General features: G+C 44.7%; 1 pseudogene; it reads left to right on the forward strand.

Moving 5' to 3' along the window:
* The first annotated feature begins 241 nt into the window (after positions 1-241).
* Positions 242-595, forward strand: LOC101043343 (small nuclear ribonucleoprotein Sm D2 pseudogene; annotated as a pseudogene).
* Positions 596-11,104: the final 10,509 nt, after the last annotated feature.

Below are 11,104 nucleotides of genomic sequence, written 5' to 3' on the forward strand. Positions count from 1 at the left end.
AAACTCTGTCTCTACTGAAAATACAAAAACTATCCGGGCGTGGTGGTGGGTACCTGTAATTCCAGCTACTGGAGAGGCTGAGGCAGGAGAATCATTGAACCTGGGAGGTGGAGGTTGCAGTGAGCCAAGATCATGCCACCACACTCTAGGCTGGGCAACAGAAGGTGACTCCATCTCAAAAAAAAAAAAAAAAAAAAAAAAAGAGGGAAAACGGGAGTGAACCCAGACTATAGTAACCATCATGAGCCTCCTCAACAAGCCCAAGAGTGAGATGACCCCAGAGGAGCTGCAGAAGCATGAGGGGGAGGAATTTAACACGGGCCCACTCTCTGTGCTCACGAAGTCAGTCAAGAACAACACCCAAGGGCTCCTCAACTGCCACAGCAATAAGAAACTCCTGGACCCCGTGAAGGCTTCCGATAGGCACTGCAACATGGTGCTGGAGAACGAGGAGATGCGAACTGAGGTACCCAAGAGCGGCAAGGGCAAGAAGAAGTCCAAGCCAGTCGATAAAGACCGCTACATCGCCAAGATGTTCCTGTGTGGGAACTGGGCCATCGTGGTCCTGCGGCACCCGCTCACCGCCAGCAGGTAGGGGCCGCCTATCCGTTGACAGAACTCACTCCCGGGTCCTACAAAGACCACCGCCATTGGTGTTGAGAATAATAAAGCTCTGTGCTTTTCTAATTAAAAAAAAAAAAGAGAGAGAGAGAGAAAGGAAGGAAGAAAGGAAGAAGAAAGAAGGAAGGAAGGAAGGAGAAAGAGAAAGAAAGAGAGAAGGATGGAAGGAACAAAAGAAAAGAAAGAAAAAAGGAAAGAAAGAAAGAAAGAAAGAAAGAAAGAGAAAGAAAGAAAGAAAGAAAGAAAAGAAAGGGGAAGGAAGAAAGAAGGGAAGGATAAAGGGAAGGAAAGGAATGAAATTCTGGTACATGCTACAGCACAGATCAAACCAAAACATTACACTAAATGAAAGATGAGACACAAAAGGCCACATATTGTACAATTTCACTTATATGAAATAGCCTGAACAGGCAAATCCATAGAGATGAAAAGTAGATTATAGGGGCTAGAGGGAAGGGAAGAATGGGGAGTGATTGCTCATGGGCGTGGAGTTATTTTTAGGATAATAAAAAATGTTCTGGAATTAAACAGCAGTGACAGCACAATTTTGTAAATATACTAAAAACTACTGAATGGTACACTTGAAAAGGGTGAATTTATGGTATGTAAATTGCATCTTGATTTTCAAAAACAAAGAGAGAGAGAGAGAGAGACCCTGTTTAAGAGGATGAAAAGCCAAGCTACAGACTGGGAGAAAATGTTTGCAAACCACATACGCCCCAGTGGACTTGTATTTAGAGTATACTTTTTAAAAAGGAGCTCTTCAAAAACCAACAGTAAAGAAACAATCTAATTAGAAAATGGGCAAAAGAAATGAAGACACAGCCGGGCACGGTGGCTCACGCCTGTCATCCTAACACTTTGGAGGCTGAGGTGGGTGGATCACTTGAGGTCAGGAGTCCAAAAGCAGCCTGACCATCATGGTGAAACCCCATCTTTAAAAAAAAAGAAAGAAAGAAAGAAATGAAGACACACAGCCAGGAGCCATGGCTCATGCCTGTAGTCTCAGCACTTTGCGAGGTCAAGGCAGGGAGATCACCTGAAGGCAAGAGTTCAAGACCAGCCTGGCCAACATGGTGAAACCTCCATCTCTACAAAAATACAAAAATTAGCCAGGCATGCTGGCGGTGCCTGTAATACCAGCTACTCATGAGGCTGAGGCAGGAGAATCTCTTGAGCCTGGGAGGCGGAAGTTGCCGTGAGCCAAGATCATGCCATTACACTCCAGCCTGGGCAACAGAGCAAGACTCTGTCTCAAAAAGAAAAAAAAAAAAGAAATGAAGAAACATTTCACTGAAAAAGATACACAGATGGAAAATAAGCACATGAAAAGATATTAAATATCATTAGCCACTGGAGAGAGCTCAATTAAAACCACAGAGAGGTATCACAAGACACTTTCAGAACAGCTAAATTAAAAAATAAAAATAGTAACAATACAAAATGCTGGTGAGGATGTAGGGAAACTAGATCCCTCATATGTTGCTGGTGAGAAGTAAAGTGGTACAGCTCCTCTGAAAATAGTCTGGCTGTTTCTTCAAAAACTAAACATGTACGTATCATCCGACCCAGCAGTTACACTCTTGGGCATTTAAATGAGAGAAAATGGAAAGTTATGGTCACACAAAAACCTCTACCCAATTGTTCAGAGCTGCTTTATTTATAATAACCAAACACTGGAAACAACCCTGAATTGTAATCCCCATGGGCCCGGTAATCCCCAGGTATCAAGGGCAGGACCAGGTGGAGGTAATTGGATGATTGGACGGTTTCCCCTAGGCTGCTCTCCTGATAGTGAGTGAGTCTCACGAGATCTGATGGTCTTATAAGCTTCTGGCATTTCCCCTGCTTGCACTCACTCCGGCCTGCCACCCTGTGAAGAAGGCACCTGCTTCTCCTTCGCCTTCAGCCACGATTATAAGTTTCCTAAGGCCTCCCCAGCCATGTGGAACTGTGAGTCAATTAAACCTCTTTCCTTTATAAATTACCCAGTCTAGAGTATTTCTCCATAGCAATGGGAGAGTGGTCTGACATAAACCCTTCGCCCTTCAATGAAAGTGTAACATCCCCAACCCAAACACTTCTAATTAATAAAAGGGAACGAACCATAGATATACATAATAACTTTGAAGGATCTCAAGAGAGCTATGCTGAGTGAAGAAAAAAAGCTAATCTCAAAAGGTTACATACTATAGGAATCCATTTATAAAACATTCTTTAAATGTAAATGACAACCTTACAGAGATGAAGAACAGATTAGTGGTTGCCAGGGATTAGGAACTGGGGTGAGTGGGTGGGTAGGACTATAAGGGATAGTGATGGAACTGTTCTGTATCTTGATTGCGGTGGCTGTCACACAAATCTGCACAGGTGATAAAATTACATCACACACACAAACACACACACAGTCAGGCATGGTGGTTCATGCCCATAATCCAGCATATTGAGAGGCAAAGGTGGGAGGCCAGGAGTTCAAGACCAGCCTGAGCAACATAGTAAGACTCCATCTCTCAAAAAAAATTAGAAAATCACCAGGCATGGTGGTGCATGCCTGTAGTCTCAGCTCCTCAGGAGGATGAGGCGGGAGGATCGCTGGAGCCCAGGCGATTGAGGCTGCAGTGAGCTATAATCTCACCACTGAATTCCAGCCTCAGCAACAGAAGAATACACCGTCTGAACCCACACATAGACACACACACACACAGCAATGTATGTATATCACTGTTATTAGGTCTGTGGATTTTACCAATGTCCATTTCCTGGTTTTGATAGTGCACTACAGATATGCAAAAATGTTACCATTAAGGGAAACAGAATGACAAGTCCATGGGACTTCTCTGTACTTTTTTTCTTCAATTTCCTATAAACAGAATTATTTCAAAATAAAGAGTGTGTGTGTTGTTGTTGTTTTAGAAACAGGGTCTCACTCCATTACCCAGGGTTAGTGCAGTGGTGTGACCATGGCTCTCTGGGCGGGCAATGCATCGTTGTGATGAAAAATAAGACACAAGTGGAAGGCACTGGGTTGGAACTCTGGGAAAGATTTTTTTTAAGTGGCTGACTGCTCTTTTTTTGGAGGGCAGGGGTAGAGTTTTGGTCTTCCTTGCCCAGGCTGGAGTGCAGTGGTGAGATCTCAGCTCACTGCAACCCCCGCCTCCAGGGTTCAAGCAATTCTCCTGTCCCAGCCTCCCAAGTAGCTGGGGTACAGGCACCTGCCACCATGTCTGACTAATTTTTGTATTTTTAGTAGAGACAAGGTTTAACCATGTTGGCCAGGCTGGTCTCAAACTCCTGACCTCAGGTGATCCACCCACTTTGGCCTCCCAAAGCGCTGGGATTACAGGTGTGAGCCACCTTGTCCAGTCTTTTTTTTTTTTTTTTTTTTTTTTCTCTGTCACCCAGCTTGAATTGCAGCAGCGTGATCATAGCTCAGTGCAGCCTCACACTCCTGGCCTCAAGCCATCCTCCTGCCTCAGCCTCCCAAGTAGCTGAGACTACAGGTGCTTACCATTATGCTCAGCTAATTTTTTAATTTTTCTAGCGACAGCAGTCTCACTATGTTGCTCTGGCTGGTCTCAAACTCCTGACCTCAAGTGATCCTCCCACTTCGGCACCCAAAGCTCTGGGATTACAGGTGTCAGCCGCAGTGCTACAGGCAATGCCCTTTACACCACTCTTCTTCCTTTGTTCTGGAATATGGATGTGATGGTTGGTGCTGCAGCAGCAGTTGAAACCCATGAGGTGATGCTAAGGATGGAAGCCCGGAGAATGCAGAGGTTGGAGGGGACAGAAAAGGAGAGCCTGGGATACAGTGACTCCACGGAGCCAGAGACCAGACCTGGGCTGAGCTGCCCACTTCTGATATTTAAGCCACTTTTTCTGCTACTTTGAAACTCATCCCTCAGTCCCCAACCAGGTCCGAAAGGACCAGCGAGAATCTGGAGAACCAGGCTGAAACAGGAACAAAAACAAAGGCATCCCGAGGCGAAGAAGCCAGAACCATATCCAGGAAGGTACCAGTGGTCCCATCATTGTCACAAGGCGAGTCCCCTCCTTGCAGGAGCAGCTGGGAATATAAACAGTCACTGCCAGGCAGAAGGAAGACACATCCTTTCCTGGAAGCCAAGTTTCGGGTTGGGACAAGAAAAGAGACCGTAGGAGTCTGTACATTTTCCTTCTAAAAGTCCCTCTCTGGCCCGGACACTGACTTATGCCTGTTAATCTGAGCACTTTGGGAGGCCGAGGCTTGAGGATGGCTTGAGCCCAGGAGATTGAGACCAGTCTGTGAAACATAGCAAGACCCTATCACTACATTTTTAGATTTTAGAAATAACTAAAAATAAATAAAAGCCCCTCTTTGGAGATTTTGCTTCTTTATTTTTTTAGTTAGTTATTTTTAGAGAGTCTCATTGTTACCCAGGCTGTAGTGCAGTGGCGCGATCTCAGCTCACTGCAACCTCTGCCTCTGGGCCTCGAGCCATTCATTCTCATGCCTCCGCCTCCCGAGTAGCTGAATCACAGAAGCCTGCCACCACACCAGGATAACTTTTTTGTTTTTTGTTTTTTGTTTTTTGAGACAGTGTTTCGCTCTTGTTGCCCAGGCTGGGGTGCAATCATGCGATCTCAGCTCACTGCAACCTCTACCCCCCAGGTTCAAGCGATTCTCCTGCCTCAGCCTCCCAAGTAGCTGGGATTACAGGCATGCACCACCACACCCAGCTAAGTTTGTATTTTTAGTAAAGATGGGGTTTCACCATGTTGGTCAGGCTAGTCTCAAACTCCCGACCTCAGGTGATCTGCCTGCCTCGGCCTCCCAAAGTGTTGGGATTACAGGCGTGAGCCACTGCGCCCGGCCAACTTTGCCTGTTTATTGTTATGATATTTCCAGAGAGAATCATACGTGCTCAATGTCGCAAATAAAACTAGAGTTACAAATAGATGTGTCCACCATCTCTCCAGTCAGGAAGGCTTTCTCCACCATGCTAACCTGGAGACGGTGGGCGACCTCTTGTGCCCACATCAGATAAGACTTGCCAGGTTAGACAAGCAACATGGCCCGTCTCAACAGACAGCCAGAAGCACTGCAGGGAATATCTGCGTACAGCTTAATATACTGTTGTTCCCCATTGTCCAGGGTTTTGCTTTCTCCAATTTCAGTTAGCCATGGTCAGCTATGACCCAAAAATATGACATGGAAAATTCCAGAAACAACCAGTCATAAGTTTTAAATGGCATCCTGTTCTGAGCAGCATAATTAAGTCTTACAACACCCTGCTCCATCCCACTTGGGACACAGATACCTTTGTCCCGGGAACCTACCCTGTGCATGTTACCCACCTGTTGTCACTCAGTAGCCATCTTGGTCTTCAGATTGACAGATCACGAGACGAAGAGTTAATACAGTATAATAAGATATCGAGCAGGTTGAGCACGTTGACTCACGCCTGTAATCCCAGCACTTTGGGAGGCTGAGGTAGGTGGATTGCCAGGAGTTCGATATTGGTCTGGCTAACATGGAGAAATCCTGTCTCCACTAAAAATACAAAACTTAGTTGGGCATGATGGCACACACTGTAATCCCAGCTGCCTGGGAGGCTGAGGCACAAGAATGACTTGAGGGAGAGAGATCCAAGATGGCTGATCACTAGCAGCTCGGGATTGTAGCTCCCAGTGAAAGCGCAAAGAACGAGAGGACGCCACACCTTCACATGAATTCTCGTTGCTCACGCACCAGGAGATTCCCAGCGGAGGAGTCCCACGGGTCACCAGCGCGACTCTTGTGACCGGCGAGGCGGTTTTGCCCGCGCCTCGGAGCGTCGGTTCTTGGTGCAGAGTCAGAAAAGCACCATCAATCTTAACGCCGCTGATTGAGTCGGCGCAGTGGGTTGCTCAGATATCGGCGCTGAGAATCAATAAGTTGGACGTCCACTCAGAAACCCAATTACAAAGACGGTAAATACAAAGACCACAGATGGATAAATCTACAACGAAGGGAAGAAAACAGCCAAAAAAGGCTGAGAATACCCAAGATCAGAACGCCTCTCCCTCAGCAGAGGATCACGGTTCCTCATCAGCAACGGAACAAGGCTTGATGGAGAACGAGTGTGTTCCAATTACAGAAGCAGGCTTCAAAATGTGGATAATGAGAAACTTCTGTGAATTAAAAGAACTTGTTTTAAACCAATCCAAAGAAACTAAGAACTTTGAAAAAAGATTTGACGAAATGTTAACAAGAATACACAATTTAGAGAGGAATATAAGTGAATTGATGGAGCTGAAAAACACAATAGGAGAACTTCGTGAAGTATGCACAAGTTTTAACAGCCGAATTGATCAAGCAGAAGAAAGGATATCAGAGGTCGAAGACCAACTCAATGAAATAAAACAAGAAGACAAGATTAGAGAAAAAAGGATAAAAAGGAATGAGCAAAGTCTCCAAGAAATATGGGACTATGTGAAAAGACCTAATCTACGCTTGATAGGTGTACCTGAATGTGATGAAGAGAATGAATCCAAGCTGGAAAATACGCTTCAGGATATTATTCAGGAAAATTTTCCCAACCTAGTAAGGCAGGATAATATTCAACTCCAGGTAATACAGAGAACACCACAAAGATATTCCTCAAGAAGAGCAACTCCAAGGCACATAATCGTCAGATTCACCCGGGTTGAAATGAAGGAGAAAATACTAAGGGCAGCCAGAGAGAAAGGTCAGGTTACCCACAAAGGAAAGCCTATCAGACTTACAGCAGATCTCTCGGCAGAAACCCTACAAGCCAGAAGAGAGTGGGGACCAATATTCAACATCCTTAAAGAAAAGAACTTTCAACCCAGAATTTCACATCCAGCCAAACTAAGCTTCACAAGTGAAGGAAAAATAAAGTTTTTTGTGAACAAGCAAGCACTCAGAGATTTCATCACCACCAGGCCTGCTTTACAAGAGCTTCTGAAAGAACCACTACACATAGAAAGGAACAAACAGTATCAGCCTTTCTAAAAAAAATACCAAAAAGAGCATCAATATAATGAAGAATTTACATCAACTAATGGGCAAAATAGCCAGCTAATATTAAATGGCAGTATTAAACTCACATATATTATTATTAATTCTAAATTTAAATTGACTAAATCCCCCAATTCAAAGACAGACAGGCAATTTGAATAAAAAACAGTATGCTGCATCCAGACCCATCTCACATTCAAGGATACACAAAGACTCAAAACAAGGGATGGAGAAGGATTTACCAACCAAATAGAGAGCTAAAATAAATAAATAAAAAGCAGAAGTTACAATTAAGCAACAAAGATCAAAAGAAGCAAAGAAGGACATTATATAATGATAAAAGGATCAATGCAACAAGAAGAGCTAAAAATCCTAAATATATATGCACCCAATACAGGAATACACAGACATACAAGACTTATAAAGAGACTTAGACTCCCACATAATAATAGTGGGAGACTTCAACATTAATATTAGACAGATCAATGGGACAGAAAATTAACAACAATATCCGGACTTGAACTCAGATCTGGAACAAGTACATGTAATTAACATTTATAGAACTCTCCACTTTAAATATACAAAATATACACTCTTATCAGTACCACATCATATCAACTTAGAAGTTTAAATGAAATGTTGGTTGGCTGCTTGTTTGTTATTCTCTTCCCTTATTTTCTTTTATATCTCCATTATTAAGGACAATTATAGGCATACCCATATTTAGATTGCATAGATTGCATTTTAGCCCGGGCAATAAAGCAATACCCCCATCCTCTCTCCCTCTTCCTCTTTCTCTTTCTTCCTCAAAAAAAAAAGAAAAGAAAAGAAAAGAAAAAAAAGAATGACTTGAACCCAGGAGGCGGAGGTTGCAGTGAGCTGAGATCACGCCAATGCACTCCAGCCTAGGAGATAAAGTGAGACTCCATCTCAAAACAAAAAGATATTCAAAGAGAGACCACATTCACATTCACTTAGCTTTTGTTACAGTGCATTGTTATAATTGTTCTATTTTATTTTTAGTTGTTGTTAATCTCTTACTGTGCCTAGTTTAGAAATGAAGCTTTATCATTGGAATGTACACATAGGATAAAACATAGTATATTAGGGTTTGGTACTATCTGAGGTTTCAGGCATCCACTGGGGTTCCTGGCACATAATCCCCACAGATAAGGGGGGACTCCTGCAGTGTTTGTGAGGGAATACAAGGATAGGAAAGCCCTTTGAAGTCCTAGAATTTCCCTCTCATTGTAATTTTCAAAAATTTAAGTGTGCTCTGACCCGGTTTGGCTCTGTGTCCCACCCAAATCTCCTCTTGGATTGTGATCTCCGGGTGCTGAGGAAGAGAGGGAGCTGGTGGGAGATGCCTGGATCGTGGGGGCGGTTCCCTGTGCTGTTCTGGTGACTCTGGGTGAGTTCTCACGAGATCCAGCGGCTTTATAAATGTCGGTTTTCCCTGTGCTTTCACTCCTCTCCCTCCATGTGAAGAAGGTCCTTGCTTCCTCTTCCCCTTCCGCCATGATTGTAAATTTCCTTAGGCCTCCCAGCCATGCAGAACTGTGACTCCATTAAACCTCTTTCCTTTATATTAGGTTGGTGCAAACGTAATTGTGGTTTTTGCCATTATAAGTAAATCGCCACTTACAATGGCAAAAAACACACTTTTGCACCAACCTACTAAATTACCCAGTATTGGGTATGTCTTTATAGTGTGAGAATGGACGACTCTAGGGAGGAAAGCCCTAATTTTGACACATCCTAAGACAAGGACCCTACAAGAGGGACTGGGGGAGGCAGGCAGGAGAAACCCCACTGACTTTCAGAATCTTTGTTTTTTTGCCACTGATTCCGTTTCTAGAGGAAGAGCAACCGACTGAGTCTACCGTGGCTCACATGACACCATTTGGCTTCTGGAGGGGAGCCCTGCTTACAAACCTCAACCCTACACCACTGGACAATATCCAGCGGGAAAGGGATGGACACTTCCTCAAGAAGAAACCAAAGGGAACGGAGAACTGGGGAACAAAGAAAAAATAATGTCCATTCTAATTAATTTTAAACTTTGATTTTTAAAGACGGAGTCTCACTCTGCTGCCCAGGCTGGAGTGCTATAGCTCAGGGCAACCTCCGCCTCCCGAGTTCAAGCAATTCTCCTGCATCAGACTCCTAAATAGTTGGGATTACAGACACCTGCCACCACACCCAGGTAATTTTTTGTATTTTTAATAGAGACAGGGTTTTCACCATGCTGGCCAGGCTGGTCTCAAACTCCTGACCTCGTGATCTGCCCACCTCGGCCTCCCAAAGCACCAAGATTACAGGTGTGAGCCACAGAGACTGGCCTTAAACTTTTTTTAAAAAAGAAAACTGACGCTCCAGATGGGCAAGCATATTTGTGCTTTAAAAGAGTTTGAAGGCCGGGCGCGGTGGCTCAAGCCTGTAATCCCAGCACTTTGGGAGGCTGAGGCGGGTGGATCACGAGGTCGAGAGATCGAGACCATCCTGGTCAACATGGTGAAACCCCGTCTCCACTAAAAATAAAAACTAGCTGGGCGTGGTGGCGCGTGCCTGTAATCCCAGCGATTTAGGAGGCTGAGACAGGAGAATTGCCTGAGCCCAGGAGGCGGAGGTTGCGGTGAGCCGAGATCGCGCCATTGCACTCCAGCCTGGGTAACAAGAGCGAAACTCCGTCTCAAAAAAAAAAAAAAAAAAAAAAAAAAAAAAAAAAAAAAGAGTTTGAGGCTGGACACAGTGGCTCATAACTGTAATCCTAACACTTTGGGAGGCCAGGGTGGGAGGCTAACTTGAGGACAGGAGTTTGGGACCATCCTGGGTAGGATATCTAAACCCTGTCTCTACCAAAAGTTTTAAATCAGCCGGGCATGGTGGTGTGCACCTGTAGTCCCAGCTACTCCCAGAGGCTGAGATGCAAGGATCATTTGAGCCCGGGAGGTCAAGGCTGCAGTGAGCTATGATCCCACCACTGCACTTTAGCTGGGGTGATTGCTTGATTGACTGATTGACTGATTGAGATAGGGTCTTGCTCTGTCACCCAGACTGGTAGGCAGTGGTGCCATCTTGGCTCATTACAACCTCCACCTCCCAGGTTCAAGCAATTCTCCTTCCTCAGCCTCCCAAGTAGCTGTGATCATAGGCATGCCCCACCACACCTGGCTGATTTTTGTGTTTTTAGTAGAGACCGGATTGCTCCATGTTGGTCGAGCTGGTCTCGAACTCCTGACCTCAGGTGATCTGGCCACCTCAACCTCCCAAAGTGCTGGGATTACAGGAGGTGAGCCACCGTGCCCAGTCCCTATCTCTTAAAAGAGAGAGAGAGAGAAAGAGAGAGAGAGAGACAGAGAGAGAGAGAGAGTTTCCATGTCCAAATAGATTCTATACTAAAATCAACCTGGACAATTATGTGGTTTTCTCAGGTCACAGAAAGAGAAGTGAAACAGTCCCTGACATCAACAAGACCCT

The sequence above is a fragment of the Saimiri boliviensis genome, chromosome 20 (genome assembly GCF_048565385.1).
Source record: "Saimiri boliviensis isolate mSaiBol1 chromosome 20, mSaiBol1.pri, whole genome shotgun sequence".
In the NCBI taxonomy this organism is placed as follows: Eukaryota; Metazoa; Chordata; class Mammalia; order Primates; family Cebidae; genus Saimiri; species Saimiri boliviensis.